Source organism: Nilaparvata lugens, chromosome 1 (assembly GCF_014356525.2).
Source record: "Nilaparvata lugens isolate BPH chromosome 1, ASM1435652v1, whole genome shotgun sequence".
NCBI lineage: Eukaryota > Metazoa > Arthropoda > Insecta > Hemiptera > Delphacidae > Nilaparvata > Nilaparvata lugens.
In genome coordinates this window covers 58,108,559-58,131,544 of record NC_052504.1, presented here as the reverse complement: position 1 = coordinate 58,131,544, position 22,986 = coordinate 58,108,559, and the positions used below count along the sequence as shown (strand labels likewise).

The 22,986-nt window shown below is 35.7% G+C and overlaps 1 protein-coding gene across 1 annotated transcript in view; it reads left to right on the top strand.

Annotated features, from left to right (window-relative positions):
- Positions 1-22,986, top strand: part of LOC111049444 — a 321,875-nt gene that overhangs the window by 103,127 nt on the left and 195,762 nt on the right. The gene's annotated exons all lie outside the window — the stretch shown is intronic.

The window sequence follows — 22,986 nt, the reverse complement described above, 5'->3', positions numbered from 1 at the left end:
TCCTCAATCTTCATCTTATTCACCATTAGGATTATTCATCACCGGAACTCCACACATCTACATCTTATTGTGTTTAGTGAATTCTTTGAACTAGTGCTTTAAATAGTGAAGGGAGCCGAACTGTCAAGGCATACTGAATTCACTCGAATCAAGAGACTTTTTCATTTAGGTTGAGTTTTATCAGTTTCATCCCCATTTTCCCCGTCATGTGTCGTTCTGAGGTCGGTTCACGATTGGTCTGCTGCTTCCATGATGCCTCTCACTGACACGTCAGCTCGCTCGCCCTCAAGTAGGTATGATTATTTCAATAATAGTAATAATGACGCAGGTATGTTTCTAGCAAATGAGCTCCACTCTTTCAAAAAACTTTTCAAGGCTGCTCACCTTAACGTACAATCCCTCAGCTGCCACATTGATGAACTCAGAGCAATCTTCCGTTTTCAGGACTTCAATATAATCGGAATTTCCGAATCATTTTTGAAGCCTAGTATTTCATCAAATTTTGTTGCATTGCCTGGATATAATCTTTTCCGGAATAATAGACTAAATAAAGCTTGTGGGGGTGTAGCAATTTATGTGAAAGATGGTATCAAAACAAAAGTTTTAATCACATTTAAACAAGAGTATTGTTCCAGACCAGAGTTTATGCTACTTGAATTATCCTTATCTAGTGCTGATAAATTACTCGTTGGTTTCTGTTATCGCCCACCAAAATAGGTCATTTCACAGATTTCGAAAATGCCTTGCTTTCTCTTATGCCTTGTTATAACCGTATACTAGTTATGGGGGATATGAACACCGACTTGAACATGACAAATCGTAATCTTGACTACTTCCAACTGACTACAATTTTCCAATGCCTAAACATGACTATTTTACCTCTCGATCCAACTCATCATACTAATGAATCAGACACACTCATTGACCTTCTCATTGTTAGTGATCCTAACGAGGTTGTTCAAACACGCCAAATCCCAGTCCCAGCTATTTCTGGACATGATTTTATCTACTGTGTACTTTCCCATAAGATACCTAAGCCAGAACAGAGAATGATTATCACTTATAGAAACTTCAAAAACTTTGATGAAGTCACCTTCCTGACTGATGTCGCTCAGACTCCATGGCATCAAATTGAAGCGTTACCCACAGTTGATGACATGGTCAAGACTTTCGAGAATTGGACTTCCACTTTGTATAACAAACATGCACCTTATGTAACAAGGAGGATTAATAGAAAACGACGAGTACCGTGGATGACTGAAGACATACTTAAGATGATGGGACGTAGAGACAAAGTACATAAAAAATTTAAAAAGACATTTGACTTGGACAGTTTGATAGAGTATAGGAGCCTTAGAAATAGAGTTAAACAGGAATTACGGAACTCAAAGATTAGGTACTAGAATTCGCTCATGACAAACAATAGACAAAACTCTAAATCACTTTGGCAGGGAATAAAAGAATTCGGGCTTGGCAAACAGAAATCGAATCCCCAAATTGACTTACCATTGAACAATATAAATGACCATTTCGTTTCACACTCTAACCAACGCGACGAAGTTGTCATTGCTAATCATATCGATGATCTTGGAGAGCAGGTTACAAACTTAGATTTACCAATTACTGATCAATTTCATTTCCATCCAATCTCAGAAGAAGACACTTTCAAAGCAATTCAACGTATTCATAGTAATGCTATGGGTGTAGACAAAATTCCTATTAGATTTATCAAGATGTTATTTGCGGTTTTACCAACCATTACATATATTTTCAACAAGTCACTTGTTGTCCCTGAAAACTGGAAGTTTGCTCTGGTTCGTCCTCTAAATAAAGTTCTATCACCCAATAAAGTTGAGGATTTTAGACCAATCAGTATTCCACCTGCATTGTCCAAAGTGCTAGAAAGACTCATTCATGCTCAAGTTGTAAAATTTCTAGACTAGAATAGTAAGCTTCATAACTTTCAATCAGGCTTTAGGAAATTCCATTCAACTGAGACAGCTCTGCTTCGTGTCACTGATGATATAAGGTTAGCTATGGACCAAAGAAAATGCACCATCCTCACCCTATTTGATTTTTCTAAAGCATTCGATACTGTTGATCATACAGTCCTTTTGAATAAGTTGGCTATTTTTGGTTTCAGTCACAACTCGTTAGTTTGGTTCAAATCCTATCTATTAGGTAGGAAACAATGTGTATCTGTTGGTGACAAAAAGTCAACTTGGAAAAACGTTATGCATGGAGTACCACAAGGTTCAATTTTAGGCCCTCTCCTCTTCACTTTGTATGCTAATGACCTTTCTCCATTATCAAATTCTCCAGTTCCCATATTTATGCAGACGACCTTCAAATCTATTTAAGCTGTCCCATAACAAAAATTAATGAAACAGTTGGAATAATGAATCAGGATATCAATTCGATAGTGGAATGGACAGAGAAAACTGGCCTTAAGCTTAATCCCATCAAAACACAACCCATTATAATTGGATATTCTCGTCTTATAAACAATATTGACCTTGAATCGATTTACAAAATTAGTGTAGACGGTAATGACATACTTACTGTAGCTCAGTTAAAAATCTAGGCATTATTATGAATAATACTCTTGACTGGTCAGAACAAGTGAGCAAAACTTGTAAAAAGGTATTCTCATCCATGCTTGCATTGAAGAAAATGCACGATATCCTCCCTAGAACATTAAATTATTATTGGTTCAATCTCTCATCTTCCCACATTTAATGTATTGTAATTCTGTTCTTAACGATATGCAAGTCACTCTGAATGATAAACTACAGCGTTGCCAAAATTATTGTCTATGTTTCGTCTACTCTCTCCAACGCCATGATCATATCACCCCAGCCCACATTGCTAGTTCAACATTAAAGCTTCCCGATCAAAGGCTTTTCGAATAGTCAAGCTTGTTAGAGATATCTTGAAATACGGTAATCCGAACTATTTTAAAGATGTTTTCAAATTTGTCTCTGAAGGTAGGAGGATAGATGCTTCACATACTAGAACTGGAGAATGTACTTTAAGGATACCCAATCATCGAACTACTATTTTCACAAAGTCCTTCTTAGTCAGTGCCTGTCGTGCATGGAATGCACTTCCTGTTTCTATCAGGTCTATCGAGAGCCGAGCGAGCTTCATCCTGACTTTAAAAAAACATATTTTGGAACAAATGACTGAAACTGTCCGGCACTAGAACGATCACATGACAACCATCCCTCACCCATTCCACCAATATAAACCTTTAAACCTGTTATAGAACGAATTGTATACATATTATATAAACTCATGCAGGGGTGCCCACATGGGGGGGGGGGCATGGCGCAATTTGCGCCATCAACATCTTGATAAATTTAATAGGAACTTTGTCTACACCCATAGCATTACTATGAATACGTTGAATTGCTTTGAAAGTGTCTTCTTCTGAGATTGGATGGAAATGAAATTGATCAGTAATTGGTAAATCTAAGTTTGTAACCTGCTCTTCAAGATCATCGATATGATTAGCAATGACAACTTCGTCGCGTTGGTTAGAGTGTGAAACGAAATGGTCATTTATATTGTTCAATGGTAAGTCAATTTGGGGATTCGATTTCTGTTTGCCAAGCCCGAATTTTTTTATTCCCTGCCAAAGTGATTTAGAGTCTTGTCTATTGTTTGTCATGAAAGAATTCAAGTACCTAATCTTTGAGTTCCGTAATTCCTGTTTAACTCTATTTCTAATCAAACTGTCCAAGTCAAATGTCTTTTATAGTGTCTTTTGAGAACCTAAATTCTCAGACAACTATAATTAAGTTTGGAAATCATGCGAGACCCCAATGGTGGAGGGGTTAGTGAAATTTCTAGTACTATTCTAGTGGTGAGGAATCCGAAATAAAAATCATTTGACGATTGATTGCCTCTATATTAAATATTTAAATTCAAACAACACTTTACAATAAATACTTTCTTCAATTAAAGATTATCTTTGTCTTTAAGAGACCAAATTTAATTGTATTTACGTCTTTAAGAGACCAAAATCTAAGGGACACATTGAATTCTGATGGGGAAAGATCAAGTACTCATCTTGTAGTTGTCGTCGCGATGTCCGGAGTCCCTGGCGGAGATGGATGAATGGGTGAAGATGATTGGTCGTCCTCCAGGAATGTTCAGGCGTCGCGGCGACAGATCCAAACGGGAGTTAGTCTTGTTCTCTCCTCATCAGCGTCCAATGACGTACGATTCCATCCATGATTGGAAGAAGTTGCCGGCCCTTTTACAATGGAAATTCTCAGCCCGATACAGAAACCTGATGACAAATTTACAACAGAATTAGAAACATAATAATTACCAATATCTAATAGGATTGTATTCAATTGATGATCTAGGTAGATCATCAAATAAATACAATTCACCGCTTCCTATGAGGAAATAAATAATATTATTAACATACATAAATCACTTCACAAATTATAAATCATATTCAATGACAATAATAAAAATACTCACCCAAAAGGGGTATTGAAGATCCAAAGTATAGAGGGAATCAATCGTCATTTATTAATTCAATCCCATTATTATATTTTATAAGGGGGACTTTACCTCTAAATTACAATTACATTAAATGTCCGATTTACTTGGACAATCAATCTCCTGGAGAGAATGAGAATGTACCCCCAAACGAAAACATTACTGGAAATTGAAAGAAAATCTCAAGAAACAGTTAACACTATGACAGCTGGGATTAGAGTGATCGCTCTCCTAGTTTTCAGAGACTTCCAGACTGATCAGTTTTACCATAATTGCCTTGAAATATTTACCCGATCGCCTGTGAATTTCTCTTCGCCCACTCTCTTTCTCCTCAGTAAATAAGGAAGGTGATACGTTCAAGCAAGAAGGAAACTAGGAGAGAAAAGTTATTTCCCTTTTGCAAGTTTAGAACTATGGGATTGATTCAGCATACTTCTGGCGTCTAAATCTATCGTGAGAATAGATAATTCCAAGTGGGATCGTGGGAACCAAGGACTTTAATAAGATTCTGATCATAATTATAACGATTTTAGAAATGCTGGCTAAGTTGCCAAAGAACAAGAATAAATTTACTATCTTCATGGGAACTGAAAACCACTAACTTAAAATAGAATAAATTTCATTTAATAACTCAAAATTTTGGTACACTTTTTAATTTTTTTTTATGTACTTTGTCTCTAAGTCCCATCATCTTAAGTATGTCTTCAGTCATCCACGGTACTCGTCGTTTTCTATTAATCCTCCTTGTTACATGAGGTGCATGTTTGTTATACAAAGTGGAAGTCCAATTCTCGAAAGTCTTGACCATGTCATCAACTGTGGGTAACGCTTCAATTTGATGCCATGGAGTCTGAGCGACATCAGTCAGGAAGGTGGCTTCATCAAAGTTTTTGAAGTTTCTATAAGTGATAATCATTTTCTGTTCTGGCTTAGGTATCTTATGGGAAAGTACACAGTAGATAAAATCATGTCCAGAAATAGCTGGGACTGGGATTTGGCGTGTTTGAACAACCTCGTTAGGATCACTAACAATGAGAAGGTCAATGAGTGTGTCTGATTCATTAGTATGATGAGTTGGATCGAGAGGTAAAATAGTCATGTCTAGGCATTGGAAAATTGTAGTCAGTTGGAAGTAGTCAAAGTTACGATTTGTCATGTTCAAGTCGGTGTTCATATCCCCCATAACTAGTATACGGTTATAACAAGGCATAAGAGAAAGCAAGGCATTTTCAAAATCTGTAAGATGACCTATTTTTGAACAATACTCTTGTTTAGATGTGATTAAAACTTTTGTTTTGTTACCATCTTTCACATAAATTGCCCCACCCCCACAAGCTTTATTTAATCCATCATTCCGGAAGAGATTATATCCAGGTAATGCAACAAAATTTGATGGAATACTAGGCTTCAAAAATGATTCGTAAATTCCAATTTCATTGATGTCCTGAAAACGGAAGATCGCTCTGAGTTCGTCGATGTGGCAGCTGAGGGATTGGACAGGGAGTGAGCAGCCTTGAAAAGTTTTTTGAAATAGTGGAGCTTATTTGCTAGAAACATACCTGCGTCATTATTACTATTATTGAAATAATCATACCTACTTGAGGGCGAGCGAGCTGACGTGTCAGTGAGAGGCATCATGGAAGCAGCAGACCAACCGTGAACCGACATCAGAACGACACATGACGAAGAGAATGGGGATGAAATTAATAAAACTTAACCGAAATGAAAAAAGTCACTTGATTCGAGTGCATTCTATATGCCTTGACAGTTCGGCTCCCTTCACTATTTAAAAACACTAGTTCTAAAATTCACTAAACACAATAAGATGTACTGTAGATGTTGTGATCTATGGAATTCCAGTGGTGGAAAATCCGAATGGTAAATAAGATGAAAATTGTAGAGGAACAGATCTAGGTAGTGGAAGATCGAGACCAAGTGGAGATAGAGCAAGATGGAATCCAGTAGTGAAAGATCGAGTCAGGTGGAGATAGGGCGATATGTCCTGTAGTGGAAGATCGAGTCCAAGTGAAGATAGAGCGAGATGGAATCCAGTAAAAACTGCAAAAAAAAAGAAAAAGCCAGCAAAAAAACGAAAAAATCTTTGATGAAAGTTATCACATGAGAAAAGATACATTATACAACTGATAATAAATAATACTTTTATATAATGAAATAAGAATAATAATGATTTACTGTGAGAAAGAATCGAATATCAAGATATTAGACTATATCAAGATATGGATATTAGTAGAAAGTAGTAACAGAGTAAATAGACATTTGAACATGCTGGATAGCTAGTGGAAGAATCACAATAACAAAGAAGAAGAGAAGAGGAAGAAGGAATGTGCACAATTGGGAAGAACTTTTGAGACTGAACTAAAGAATAAGTGATTGCATACAATATTGTGATGTAATTAATCAAGGAAAGAAGAAGAAAAGGAGAAGAAGAAGAAAATGAAGAAAAAGAAGAAGAAGAAAAAGAAGAAGAAGAAGAAGAAGAAGAAGAAGAAGAGAAGAAGAAGAAGAAGAAGAAGAAGAAGAAGAAGAAGAAGAAGAAGAAGAAGAAGAAGAAGAGGAAGAGGAAGAAGAAGAAGAAGACGAAGAAGAAGAAGAAGCAGAATTAGAAGACGAAGACGAAGAAGGATTAAGAAGAATAATTATCATCATCGCAGCAATCACTAAAATCCCAACGGTTGTTGTAATAATAATATAAAAATAACAGCACTATTCTAGTAATAACTATAGAAATGAGGAAGATGAGAAATGAGAAAGGAAAATAAGAAGTAGAGGAGACGATTGAGAAAGTTCTAGAGATTATCTTAGATGCGTTTTAAATAGGATTTAACGGTGAAGTATGAGAACAGGGATAAATAATTATTGGGAGCTGCAACAACGATTAAAGCAGCAAATTGAGTACTGTAATATTTTAGTGATGAATGTCTGAGATGACGTTAAATGAAACACTGCCCCTATATAAACATATGAACAGACTACCTATCCTCCTGTTCTATCAATAATTCTTTACACATTGGCTTTTATTGTTCAAGCTGTGACAAGAGAAGATGTTATCATTTATGTTCACATAATATGGAAGAGATTACATCTATACCCATAACGTATGTGAATCATCCAATTCATTTGAAATTCAGCATTTTCAAAATTATGAATTAAAATGGAACTGATTTTGGCGAGTGATGTAATTAGTAAGTAATTCTTCTAGTACCCTCTGGAGTATAGCAGTTGAATCATAGAAAGTTGATTTGAGAATTTATTATACAGAAAAATTATTAATGAGTATTATCGAATGTGGATTTCCTTAATGAAATAATTACCGGATATAGCAGTGGAAAGATTTATTATAGAACAGAAAGTCTGCTCATAAATAATGCCAAGGTATATCTACTGTGAAATTTATAAATACGATTTACCTATGATTGTAGTGAAGGGCACCTACAGGTGCGTACAGATTTACGCGCCGCGAACATGAGCAATTCACTTTTAATCAGCTGATGCCAAGCTTTTTCTATCTATATCTTATACCGTTTCTGTAAAAATACAGATATAGTCAGCTGATTAAAAGTGAATTGCTCATGTTCGCGGCGCGTATATCTGTACGCACCTTTAGTCATCAAATGCTGAAATGATTCAGTTTACCTTTAGTTTTAGGAGGTCAGTCATCCTTTCGACAGTGTGGACCCTCTTGGATCCTCACTCGCCGATAGAGATCTTGATCCTCCCGTCAGATGACCAGACATTCCTGTGCCCATGTTGGTCGGCCGCAGCGTTGAGGATCTTGAGACGCTCCGTAGTCAGATCCTCGCGAATCGTGACACCGGAACCCTTCAGCTTCCTCTTCGCGTCGAAGATCATCTTCCTAGTCCGGTAGCTGCACAGACGAACGATGATGGAGCGATCCTTCGGCTTCGCTTGCCCTTGTTGATTCTCCACTTTCAGCGCCTGGACTTCTTCTAGAATGTTCTTCATTGCCATTGTGACTGCATTTTGAACAGATTCTTAAATTTGCAGTCGCATTATGCAAAGGGCCTCCTCAGACAATGAGGGTTCAGAAATAGCTGGGGAAGGCCCTGGCTTGGGAGCGTTGACCCCATTTTTCGGCGTGCTTCTAGGCCTGACCATGATGTACCGTTAGGTGGATTACAGGCGAACAGGTATACTGAAGAGCTGGGAATGTTTTTTGAAAATAAATAAAAAGAGAGTGAGGTAATTAAACAGATAATTTTACAATTAAATGAATCTCGAAAAACTGAATAACTTGATGTAAATTTGTAGTGAATTGAACTGTATAACCCTACATATGTATATTAATGCGGAGCCGAACTGAGACACGTTCACTCACTCGACATAACCAAGAGAGGACCGGCAGAGAGGACCAGGAGTCCTAACTCCGCCCTAATAAAGGCATACAATCAATCAATCAATCTCTTTCTATCACTCTCTATTCCTGTCGTGTGTTTACGAAAAGGATATTATTTTATACACTGAAACATACTGCCTATCAATGAACTCTCGTCACAATATCATTATATCAGAATTCAAATCACATCATTTGATCTATGATTATTCTTCATACTATGTAACATTTGTAGAATAATTGGGTTTATTGTTATCTATTGTGATTGGTTAAATTTGTTATCACTCAACTATACTTTTTCTCCTTTGCTTTTGGCTTTCGTCATGACAAAAGAGCTGCTGCTCTCTCATTGGTTATCTCGTGATTGGTTCACTTCTTTGTCTTTCTAATGCCGTAGGTTATAATCACACATCATTGGCTAATGCAATTCAATGCAGAGAATTGGGATCAGGTTATGTGGAAAGTGTACTCCGCCCTTGACTGCTCCATAAGCCACACTTTGCCGAGTACAACTTGCACTAATCTCCTCCAGGCGCTCTTCAGTATTGGAGCACAGCTTTTGCCTTACGAAAACAAATCAAGGATTTCCCCCTCTTCCCTTTCTTCTTCACTATTTATTCATGATTCGCTCTAATTCTCTCCCCTCTCCCTTGCTTCGCTCCCTGAGAGCTTAGAGTATTCTTCTTCGTCCTATTCTCTTGAAACTTCTACTACTTATTCTCTCATGCTATCAAGGCTGAAATCATGATCCTCTAAAATTTTCATCTCCAACATTTCATGTCTCTGCATATTATTGCTACTGTATAATGCAACATCAACCATCAGATATGTTTTGTATGTGTACAGGATAAATTTTTCTTATCTTCTTCTTTCCTTTTGGAATATTTCCATTCATTCTCCTGTATTTCTTTCTTCCTCTACTTCAACTTCTTCTATTTCTTCTTCTTTCCTTATTCACCTATTCATTTTCCTTCCCCTCCATTTCCTTTTTTCTTACATTTTTCTTCTCCAATTTTTCTATATATTCTTCCTTTTACCTCTATTCCAATTTCTTTCACATCTTTATTTTTCCTCATTTCTTCTTCCTTCACTTCCTCGCTCCTCATTTCTTTTGCTCTCAGTCTTCATCTTCTAATCTCTTATTACTTCTTTCCTTCCCCTCACCTTCACCCACGACTAGTTTCTCTTTTCATCCCTCTCCTTGTCGACCTCTCACCCCTTCCATTACTTTATTTTTCTTCTCGAGTATAAACAAAACGAAAGTAACGTTTCCCTCCACTTGTATGTTCCTGCTCATATTTTAAGCTGTTGAAAATTCAGGCTTGTCTCAACTAGTGTATTCCCAGTGCTATATCCCTGCATTTGTTCATGTGCTCATCTAAGTGATCACGAGATCACAAAGGAAATACTACAGAGAATTTTTGAGTGACTTGAATTTTTGTATAAATATTATATTGCACCAAATTTTGGACCACTAGATCTATTTATTATTTATGGGCTCATGGAAAATGAACTGTTTGGCTAGGTAAGTCAGTGTTCTGCTCATTTCTCATAAATGGTCATTCCTTTACTCTCGAGAATTATTTTTCATATTATCTCATTTCCAAACTCTTTCTAGCTGCACATTCTCATTTGCTCTATCCATCACTTGTGGGTTTTCAATTTTCCCTATCATTGTTTCTTATTAAGTCTACTATATATAGGCCTAATAAGGTCTATTTTAGATTTTGTTGGCATATTCAATGGAAAATTCTCATAATTATCTTGATATTCCAACATCAACTATTGTAATTTATAAATTGATTGATGAATTTGAATACAAAATTAGGATGAGGAAAATGAAGAAGTAAGATTAAGATCTTACATTCCAACTTACTTAAATGGCGGTAACAGTTTTACTCATACCAGAAAAAATGGCATTCAAGCTGCAGAAATGAGGCTTCTGCACTTCTAGACTATGATTGGCAGTCGCTTATTAGGCCACGCCTCCATCTTCGATCACAATCAGCCTATATGACTTTCTCAGTTGTTTTCCAAGTGAGCTGATAGATGGCATTGGTTTCTTGTTCATGTATTAAGGGAGCTGCTATGGTAGGTCAACTTTCAAGTTATACAATCGAATAAGAAAAGAACTGAACAGGGAAGATGTTGATGAAGATGGAAAAGGAGGCCTGATTAGGAGAGAAAGTGAAAAAAATGGAATAGCAGAAGAACTAAGATGAAGATGTGGATGACGTTGGGGGGAGGAGGAGGAGAATGAGAAGGATGAGGAGGAGGAGGATGAGGAGGAGGAGGAGAGGAGGAGGAGGAGGAGGAGGAGGAGGAGGAGGAGGAGGAGGAGGAGGAGGAGGAGGAGGAGGAGGAATATGCAAAATATTAGGATAAGGACAAGAAAAAGAGGATAATTCGTTCAACTAAAAGAATTGATTATGAGTGATAGGTGACTGAGGAAGAATATAAAGGAATGGGAGGGAGGTTGATTGATGTAGATGATGATGAGGAGGAGTGAGAGGAGGTGAAGCAAGAGTTGATGATGTAAGAAGTGACGATGAATTCAAAGATGGAAAGAAAAAAACAGATGAGAAAACAGGAAGAGAGAAGAACGGAAAGAAAACGAAGAACTAATAAGCACCTGTCGAAGTTCAATATCAGTGGCACCCTACTTTATTAGTCTTAAGTGATGTCTGAATGTTTCATGGCAAGCTGCACATGCATAAGATAGTGTCAAGTTGGGTGTAGCAGGAGGGGGAGGCACCCCGCCACCATTTTACGAATCGCTCGTAAAATCGTGAAAGTTTTCCGCCACCCTAACTACCCTTGCTAACTGGAAACTTGGATTTTCCACAAAAGGAAAGTATCTGATTTCTGTATGAGGAAGGCTGAGATCCATCTTTTAGAGATTATACCTTATAGTAGATATATTACAGTGAATAGGAGAGGATAAACTGAGTAATTATAAGAGATAAAAGAGAAGAGATTGCAAAATACATCCAGAAAGCAACAAACTATCTCAGATGAGAATCTTGCAGTAAACAAATTCCAATGGCAGATGAAGTGCAACAACATGATTGAAACATGAGCTTCTGAATTATCAGAGCAAAATACAAGTTCACAAACGTAATTTTTGAACACTGGCTTTGAGTTTCATTCACAGAAAGCAAAATGTAAATAAAATTTTGTAGTTAGTAAGTTCAGATCCTAACTGCCATATTTAATACCATGACATAAGCAAAATGTAGACGTCATTACAAAATGAATAGCTCTACTCCTAGTATTCAGCCGGAGACGGAGAGTAGGCCTATTCATCACTGATTTCATGCCATCTTAGCAGATCAGATAACCCTGTCTGAAACAAAATTCTCAAAATGATTACATAAATTAATTATAATCAATTACATTATCAAAATACATACATTAAGTAGATTCATATATTTTCCTTCTTTGAAAGAAGGAATACCTCCAATAACGCTCCGAAATCGCAAAACGCATGCGTCCTTTTGATAAGTTTTGAAGTACAGTACTATAGTCCTATTCCAACTAATCAGATATCACATTGATCAGATGAATAAGAACAATATGAAAACTTGTAGTACCCTTTATTATTAAAAACTTTGAAATATATCAACGACTCTCTTTATGAAATGGCTAATCACATTGATCAGATATGAAATTGTTTATGTAGGTAATATTCACCTCATCCACTTCTCCTACAGAAACAGAAACTTCAAAGTTGGATAGTTAAGAAAATTTTAGTGGAAAAATAAATTTAAGGTAAGACCAAAAAAATAATTGCAAACTGCATGACTTTTGACTACACTCCAATACTTACAAACAAATGCCTTGAAGAGTTAGCCATAGGTTTAGAAGGAGAAGAAGGTTAGAAGAATAGGTGTAGGAAGCCAGGGGAACAATTCAACTTTAACATGAACTAAAGTCAGTCAATAATCTGCATAAACATGATTTCTGAAACAGATTTTATCTAGATTTCGAACCAAGTAGAATCAGACATAGTCCATTACCGCCTAGGGGGAGTGAAGAACTGGAAAACCTCCGATTGGTTTAACAAAGCTATCCTGGAAAGAAAGCTGTTTTCAAGAAGTGTACGGTTTGTTCTAGCACCAAGAAAATCTTTTAACATGAAAAGTTCGAATCATGATCATTTTAACTTTGAATGAGTTCTGTCACGCTATGACTGAATGAGTTAATCGTTGTAATAATTCCTAGAAGTTTTATGTTGGAGGAAGTTCTGTCTTCATTCAGTTAGAATTGTATTGTAATTGTATATCTACCAATGTTATTACATTAGTCTCATTTGTATTGCAAATAAATAAATTAAATATTGTATATCATGATTTGTAGTAGCCAGTGCCAGATAATATACGAGTCTTGTAATCAATGATATTCATAATAATCGTCTGCTCTCAAATGAAATGCCATGAGAATTTTCACAAATCACGAATAGATAAATGCTGGAGAACAGGAAGAATGTGAAGAATGGTAATTGGACAGGATATAACTTTTTAGAATAGTTCCATAGTAATATCAGCATCAATATCGCTGATTGAGATACCATAATTTTGTCGGGCATGATTTGTCGGGAATTTTGACTCGAACAAGATTTTTTATTGTGTTTTATTTTTTATTCACGAAGAGTATTTTTATTCGCCCACTCATGCACTAACATTATAGACTAATTGTAGCTTGAGAAAATGAATCTAATGAATTTCGAAAAATGGAGACTTATTGAACGAAATGATGATGAAATGCAATTTTAATAACGATGATATAATATTGGGTGTTATATCTACATATTAAATCGAAGAAATACCGTCCATTCTTGGTGTTGTATGTTTCATTTATTATATTATGTAATTGAGTGTTTAATTCTTTTTATTGATATCATTATTCATTCCCAAATTGATAAATTCAAAAAAATGATAAATTAAAAATTTTGTATTTCACTTGTATTTCCAATTATCAATTTGGCAATAAAGTACTCGTTCTACTGGAAACTCGGGCTCGACATGGATGGACTCTACCCTCATAACTTGAATATTAAGTAATAAATCACAACACTTGAAAATGATACTCAAGCTTATGCTTACCATCAACACTCAACCGAAGAGACAGTGCTAATGTTAATCGAATTGAGAAGAGGATTAGGAAGAGGAAGAAGAAACACAAGAAAATAGGCAAAAAGGAAACAAAGAAAACGAATGGCTGAAGAACTCTGACAATAAGTTATGTGGACATGACGCGGAAAATGTTGGAAAAGTGAAAAATGGTAGCAGCTTTGTTGACCACCATAAAATAATGGCAGTCATAACTATGATGGAGAAGCTAGCTCGCAGCTCAGTTCGCTAGCTTTAAACAGCTATTACTCAAGCTGCCTTTTCCAATAATTTGCTCCTCCAAACATCCTCTCTCAATAATAATTATTGCTCTGCTGTTGTTCAAACAATTACCACTGAATTTTGCACAATTGCTTTGCCTCTTACTAGTGCAATATTTTAGTTGAAAAATTAGGAGCTCATCAAATGATGTGAAGAGTACGAAATGAGAATTCATTCTTCAAAATGTCAGAATATAATATAAACTGATGTTGCAAATGTTTGTGTTTGAACGATTCTCAATTGGGGTTGAAAAGAAAATATCTTCTATGTCTAGGAGACCCCTTCGAAGTGAAATATTCTAGTTACTCAGTAATAAATATTCAACTATTTATTAACCATAGAGTTCGATTGTCGTCAAATTATATTAGAAAGATGATGAAATCAGTTAAAAGATAAATAGATAATCTATTTGAGTGATAGATCTATCGACACTGATTCACTGATTCATCCACTCGTTCTCTCACTCACGAATGAACAGAGCTCAGAATCTACTGGACCAAATATGATCAAATTTGACAGGTATGTCTGTGCCCTTCTAGAGAAGCACTAAGAAATAAGATTTGGAAGAAAATTAAAAGATTCGTCCATAATTCGCGTTTGTAAAGATTTTCAACAACTAATTGACAGAAAATGTCAATTTGGTACACAGGATCAGTTAAGATGTAAAAATTACGCATTGAAAGGGTTTTGAGATAACGCCAAAGATACGTCCAATATCGGCGGTTTTTTCGTGAGTTTCCAATTTTATTCTGTATTCCTCAGCTCTTTCGAGAACTCATTGACAGATCATGCTGAAATTTCGTAGACAGGTTCAGCTGAGGTCAAGAAACTTCATGTTGAAATGACTTCAATATTTCGCCGAAAGAAGGCTCAAAATTGATGTCTCTTATGTCTTTTCTATAGGCTATTTTTGCAGAAATTCAGGTTCATCAACATATTTTAATGTTTGAAGTAAATTTCCCCAGAATCTTCAAGTATGATTGAAATCAAAAGTTTTAACTCGATACACGTAGGGTTCAGCCCTAGGTGATGGCGGTTTAGATAATTAGAGGGTTTCCTTTCTCCAGTTTTTCATTAGATTTTCAATGCGTTTCAACTAGATTTATTAAATAAATTGAAGCTTGGAAGAGTTTGAAGATTGTTCTTTGAGACAACAATTTTTGAAGAAATAGACTAAAATACAATAATTTGTTCTCATTTAATGTCTTAACTAAAACTCTACATGGAAATTAGCTTACTGAATATTTTATCATTCTGATATCTGATATTTTATCATTCAAGCCTGAACTCTCTTCAGATTATTTTGACGGGAGGAAGCAAGTTCAAATGTAATATACAGGCGAAGGAAGCGAGTATGCTGGTCTCATTTTCGAAGATTCAGTTGAGGTTCAGAGGCGGATCCCACTGGCTAGACGGATAAGGTGAGAGAAGCCTGCTGGCTAGTGATTTATAAATAAGTATTCGGAAAATTAGGAAATTTATTTATCAGATGAATAATTCAACCTGCTGGATAAAATGCATTCTCCAATAATTTTATTACGTATCTTCATAAGATTACATTGTGATTATAGACTCTATAATAAGTTATGATTATTCTATAAAGAAATAAGATTTATACACTGCATATCAGACACCAATAGATACATTCTTTATCATTTTTCAAACGATGAAATTTTCGAACACAATAAAAATTGGAAGCTCTGGAAAAATCTCCAAATGTCTACGTTGAGCACTGTTAAGAGATTGAAAGAGCTATTCTGAGCTGCATGGTTTGAACATTTATGAAAAATTTTACATTGTGCTTGGGTAAACTTGTTTGACAATGAAGAAAAGCTCATGAAACATGCCATGTTCCGCATGGTCTGCTGGAAAAAATAAAAAAGGAAGTTTTCCAAAAGCGTCAGCAATCAATCAATCGTCCCCATAGTAACGGATTTTACGAGTGTCTCCAGTCAGTGTGTTACTAAAAATAAAAATCTGGTGTGGCGCACTCACACAACTTTCCTAACCGTTATGAAAATTGATCACCTGACGCTAGTATTCTCGCGCATCTCAAGTCTACTCATAAACAAAGATATGAGCCAGCTGGTGACAGGACAATAACGCTGGAGACACACGAGGTCTGCTATCTCTTCGTAGTGAACGATTTAATAGAACCTACAGTTGCCAACAATTTGCAATTTATTAATAACATTTTCTCGAATTTCAAGCTTATTTTCAATTTTGGGTGAAAATGTTACTGGACATTAATTGGAGAGATTTTTATGCTCTATTCATGCCTATTCTAAAACAGGGTGATCCTTGCAACCCAATAAATTATCGACCTATAAGTCTGCTCTCTAATATTACAAAAATATTTGAGAAAATAATAAAGGACCAGCTCATAAAATTTATTTTTAAAAATAGCATAATAGACAAAAATCAATATGGTTTTCAGTCTGATAGAAGCACCGAAGATGCATTAATATATTTTACAAGAGAAATATCTCAGAGCTTGAATGATAATAGGAAAACACTCACAGTTTTTTGGATTTATCCAAGGCGTTTGATACGGTCCCTCACGAAAATTTATTTTCGAAACTTGGCAGGTATGGAATAAGAGGACTACCACTATGTCTTATTAGGAGCTATTTACAGGATAGATATCAGGTATATCAAGGTAGCACTGAAAAATTGACATCTTTTGGTCTGCCTCAGACAGGGTACGGTGTTATCGCCGTTATTCTTCATTTTGTATGTAAATGATCTGCTGAAGTTAAAATCTTCACAATATACTGTACTTACTGTACTGGCCCTTCTCATTAGATTGAAAGTTGTATTCATGAGCGAGGTCTACTGTTCGCAGAAGTAGTTATCTGTGTAAATGTCAATAAAAAGTAATAATTACACATTATTTATAGTGATTGATCCATGAACAAGAATGATAATTTGATAAAAGCCAAACAACAGAGCAGTTAGGATAACAATACGGGAGAATATTAGCGAAAACTAGGGTGAATGGAACAAAGACGCGATGAGTAAGTGAGTGAGAGGAAAATAGTGCTTCGTACCATCCGGTGATAGCTGCTTGAATGGCTCACGCACCCGCCAATACACGCACGCGCTACACCAAATATACATAGATATAATACATTCACAAAATATTAGTATATATCTAGATGGAGCAATAATGTACCTCATAGTTGTGCGCTTTGAGTGTTTTAGTGGTGGGAGGAGGAGAGAGAGTGATTGCGTGGAGGAGAGACGTATATCGATTGGTGTAAACTCCGCCAATCATGAAACAAAGCAGCGAAACCGACCAAAAATTATGAGGGTGTTCAATAAACATTATAAATACCACCAAAAGCCAGCTTTCTCTCACAAATCAACACTGGAATGTTGAAAACTATTTCAATTTTCATTCATGGAAATCACGTTCGGGAAAGAGAGGTTAAGACAAAGATGGAGAGACAAGTAGTGTATTGAGGAAAAGAGAGATAGTGGTATTGAGAGAAGAATAGAGATGGTGAATGAGTGAAATAGGGTGAGAGTTGAACAGAGAAAGATAGTGATACAGAGAGAGTGTGATGGTGGAGTGAGGAGAGCTATCAAACATTACACGATTAAACAGTGTGTTCCACAAAAACCACCCTCTCCTACCACTCACCACTCTCGAACCTGCTCCAAAATTCAGAAATTCGTTGCAGCTCTCCAACTGCGTGACCCATTTTTTTATTCGGAGCACAATATTTCGGGGGGAGAAAGGTTAGCTTGAGAGTTGGGAGAAAGGTTAGCTTGCACGCAATTTTGAAATTTCCATCGCATCAGAATTCGTTCTTTGATGGTTTCTGTTATTTTCAACAGCTTTTTCTGCTCACAAAATGCGGTAATTAGGAATGAGAAATAGTATTATCATGATGTGCTTCTCTGGTTTGGTTGAATGCGTTGTTTGTTTTTGCTAGAATAATTATTCTACTGATTGATCAAACGAATAAATAAAATAATACATCAATATAAATATACAATATAATTTATTAGGTATATACTTATGTAATGATTCAGATTTGAATCGTAAAATGGATGTAATTCAGTCAATATATTCAATCAGGTATCATGAATGGACTTCAATTATCTCCATAGAAAACACCATAGAAAAAAATACCCCAAAAAATAATATCATAGGTATGAACAAATGCTCGTATGGGCAGAAGGCTGTGGAATTTATGAAAGAGAATTGAACCAAATCTTAGTATTGAGACAACTTCAAAGCAACACACAAACTCCCAATTTTTGAAATATCATAGGAACTCTGAGATGAAATATTGATCCCATTTATGAAAAAGTACATTTTTTCATACTATTTTTGAAGCAATATGCTACTTTTAAAGGAATTCAAGACTATTAACTTCAAGAGTGAACAATGAATTGCAAGATTACCCCACCTCAATAATGTAGCTCACACTTTCAGTTTAGCACGTACCTTACCTGCAGGTAATATCACCTCGAGAAGAATGTAAATCGCTCCATAAAAGACGGCAGAGACAATTTATTAAGAACTTCAGGAAGATTTTATCAGCAGCAATGAATCACAAGACTGTGTGTTATAAAAGCCCCATTTACGTATCTCAAGTATTCCTCAAACAGTCAAATTTATTTTATTGTTCCATACTACGTTGTTATATTCTAGCTATAACAACAGTATATTGTAGAACCATGCATTTATTCCAGATATTAGAGTAAGGTAAACAATTTCTCACAGGTTATCAGAATGAATGTATCCATTGCATTAATATAAGCTTATTTCTACATCAGGTATACAATCTATTTGAAAAGTGAATATGAGACAGAGAATTACAGTATTCGAATAAGTTAATGACCCGGTAAAAATATTCTTGTACATTTCTTAAAAAGATGTTTGATGACTTATGAAACGCAAATTTTCGCTACTTCATAATGATTTATTCATTTTTGAATTATTCTTATTTGGAGGATAAAAATGTGCATTTTTCCAGGCACTATAAAGTGAGAATTGTTCTTGAAAACATTGCAGAAGGTGAGAAGGAATGGAAAAAGAAAATTAAGAGGAATGTAATGGGGAAAAACATGAAAGAGAATACAAATTTAGGACAGAATATTGATACTCATATGAATACTGTATTGATTCGAATATTAATTAAAATAGCTTGGATTCCAACTTCATTTCAAGTTGGGGACATCTTGGATCTCAGAACTCTAACATCTTCATACTGTTGATCTCAATAAGATTTATTTATGAGTTTCAATGTGGTGTTACAAATGCTTATTCTTGGTAGAGCGTGTGGTTCAACTCTTCGATGAAGAAACAAACTTAGAATCTTGTTGAAGATGATGAAATTTCCTTTAATGGTAATCTCAAAGTCAATTTGAGAATAACAGAGGATCAAACCAGCAATTGAATTTTAGCCAATAGGAGAACAAGTGAGAGGACCGTCTCAAACCCCATCTTGCAATAATGATTAGATCGCAACTAGCCACGCTTCCAGCCAATCACGAGCAAGCAACGACTCGATTTCACTTTCGCTGGTTTCAAATTATGTCTGCAGGTGGCACTGGTACACCACCTTATTTTGTGATAGTGAGTTAGAACTATGATTATAAAGGCATTTATTCGAAATTCAATGAGTGGAGCTATCACTAAATAAATAAATAAGACCAAATAAATAAACCAAGAGAGTACAAGAAATAAACCTAGACAGATTGACAAGGAAAATTATAATAAAAATTATTTAGTGAAGAAAAGTCAAAAATCTAATGTGAGAATTCAGGAATTATACATGATTCGAGTGTTTCTCTTTGTCTCTTCTTGTCCTTCAACGGTTTTAATCATCCACTTTATCATCCTTCTCGAAATTATTTTCCTTGCTAATCTTCTTAACGAGAAATTGAATTAACCTTCTGAATATAATACGTGGGTAAAGAACTAAAAATGGTATGAAGAAGATAGATGATAAAAATGGGAAGGAGTGATAATGAAGTATCTAAAGAGATGAAGAAGAAAGTTGTATTAATAGACGAGGATGTCTAAGAAATATATGAGCGTCATTTATCTTTTAATCTGAATAAAATACGAATTTATTTGAGAGAATATTTCACTAAAAGTTTTAAAGTTACTTACACTCATGATCATTCTTCAACATAATTGCCGTGAAGGTTGAGGCATTTGTCATAGCAGTAGACCAGCCTCTTCATGAAATTCTTCCACCAAATAAGTTTGAGTAGGTTAGAACGTTGTTTTGGAGCTCCTCACTAATAACTCTTCCTTCATGAATTTGGATGATTCCTTGTTAGATTTATGCTGAAATATTGACTATTTTTGCGTAAACGAATAACGCTACGGCAACTAGCACTTGTCGAAGGCTCAAGTGAGGCGGCCATGTTTGTGAGTCTATAACTCGACAACAATATTATATTATTATTGACGATCTGGCCGCAACGATCACAGGGCTTGTTCATTGAAGTCATTATAGTAGATCATTATAGTCGGCTAGCTCAAACTCATCTAAGAGTTTGGAGATTAATAGTGAGGTTTAATACTAAGGTTTATGAATAGTGAAGGGGGTATGATGAAGGTTTTTCCTTGAAAAAATGTTTAAAAAATATATGAAAATGGAATTGAAGACTGGTGAGTTTTCACCTCCATTGTTCCATTGTGGCAGCTCACTTCAAAAGGGTGGTATATATGGTAGTTTTATTATAAAGGCAAGCGCCCTCAAAATTCTAAGCAGTTTCATCAAAATTGAGCAATAAATTCTCTGGCAATAAAACAGAAACTGATGACAAATTACAAAAGAATGATGGAAAAAGTTAAAAAGAAGAAATGAAAAATTAGGAAAAAAAGGGAAAGTGATGAGATTTTCTCCAGTTTCTAGCAGGTTACACGATAACAAATGGGGTTCCACTTTTGTTTTACTATAAACCTAATAAACTTCACCGCGCTCTCAACAAGAGTACATTGTTCGAAAGATTTGATTACGTTTGTGTATGCTTCAATGAGATTAGATTTATTTGGTGAAAAGCTACTCGAAATGTTAGTATTGTTTCACCTAGATGGATTTATGAACAGTTTGCTTTTGTTTTTTGTAGCACAGCCTGTTTGCATCCAATCAGAAGTCTATTGTGATTACTAATTGCAACAATATTATAATTTGATTATATTATAGATCATAATTCTATTATAATTTCCTGTAGATTAATCAATAAAGGAAACGCAATATTCATACTACTGTATTCTTGAGTAAACGGTTACAGTGTAGGCATATGAACAACAGATGTGTCATCAAAGTGATGGACAGAGGACAACCGATGTGTCATCAAAGTGATGGACAGAGGACAACCGATGTGTCATCAAAGTGATGGACAGAGGACAACCGATGTGTCATCAAAGTGATGGACAGAGGACAACCGATGTGTCATCAAAGTGATGGACAGAGGACAACCGATGTGTCATCAAGTGATGGACAGAGGACACCGATGTGTCATCAAAGTGATGGACAGAGACAACCGATGTGTCATCAAAGTGATGGACAGAGACAACCGATGTGTCATCAAGTGATGGACAGAGACAACCGATGTGTCATCAAAGTGATGGACAGAGGACAACCGATGTGTCATCAAAGTGATGGACAGAGGACAACCGATGTGTCATCAAAGTGATGGACAGAGGACAACCGATGTGTCATCAAGTGATGGACAGAGGACAACCGATGTGTCATCAAAGTGATGGACAGAGGACAACCGATGTGTCATCAAAGTGATGGACAGAGGACAACCGATGTGTCATCAAAGTGATGGACAGAGGACAACCGATGTGTCATCAAAGTGATGGACAGAGGACAACCGATGTGTCATCAAGTGATGGACAGAGGACAACCGATGTGTCATCAAAGTGATGGACAGAGGACAACCGATGTGTCATCAAAGTGATGGACAGAGGACAACCGATGTGTCATCAAAGTGATGGACAGAGGACAACCGACCGTATCACAGTTGTATTAGTTCAATATGTTTACAGACGTCTATCCACAATAAGATACGAATTATTATATTTGATATAATAATTATTCAATACCTATCATGTATATAGCATTTTAAAATAATTTTTTAATTATATTTATTTCATATTTCATATTATTCTTAGAAATGCTCTTTCTTTTTTTTCAGGTGAGAGCTCGAGTTATTCACAGTAATACAGTAATCGCTGTTTTGAATGTGAGTAGATAGAGTCGATTATGAGGATATTGTATTACGTCACACTCATTAAGTAAGTGTTTATAGTTGTACTATCAGGGCACCCGTGCTTCGCTACAGGAATTAAAAGATAAAATTATTTTTGTGAAACATTTATAATCTAACTCCTACCAAAATTGTTATAATCGTTTTTGAGACTAGGTCACACTTGGCATGAAAATATTCAAGTCAAATCATTCAAATAATTAATTGATGTGTTGGAAGTGCTCTGTATAAGAGTAGTCTAATTGCAGCGAATTTTGTAGGATATGGGGCGAAGCTTAAGAGTCGCCCTCGACTTTATTCATTGGCAATTAACATTTCCCGTTGACAGTTATCAAATTAGCAGTGATCATGTTATTTTTGCTTTGGCAATTGAAGATTGAATTCCAAATTAGGTTGATTCGGAATTTGATGACTCTGGTATCCATGGGTCTCTTGCTTATTCTGGAATTTTTG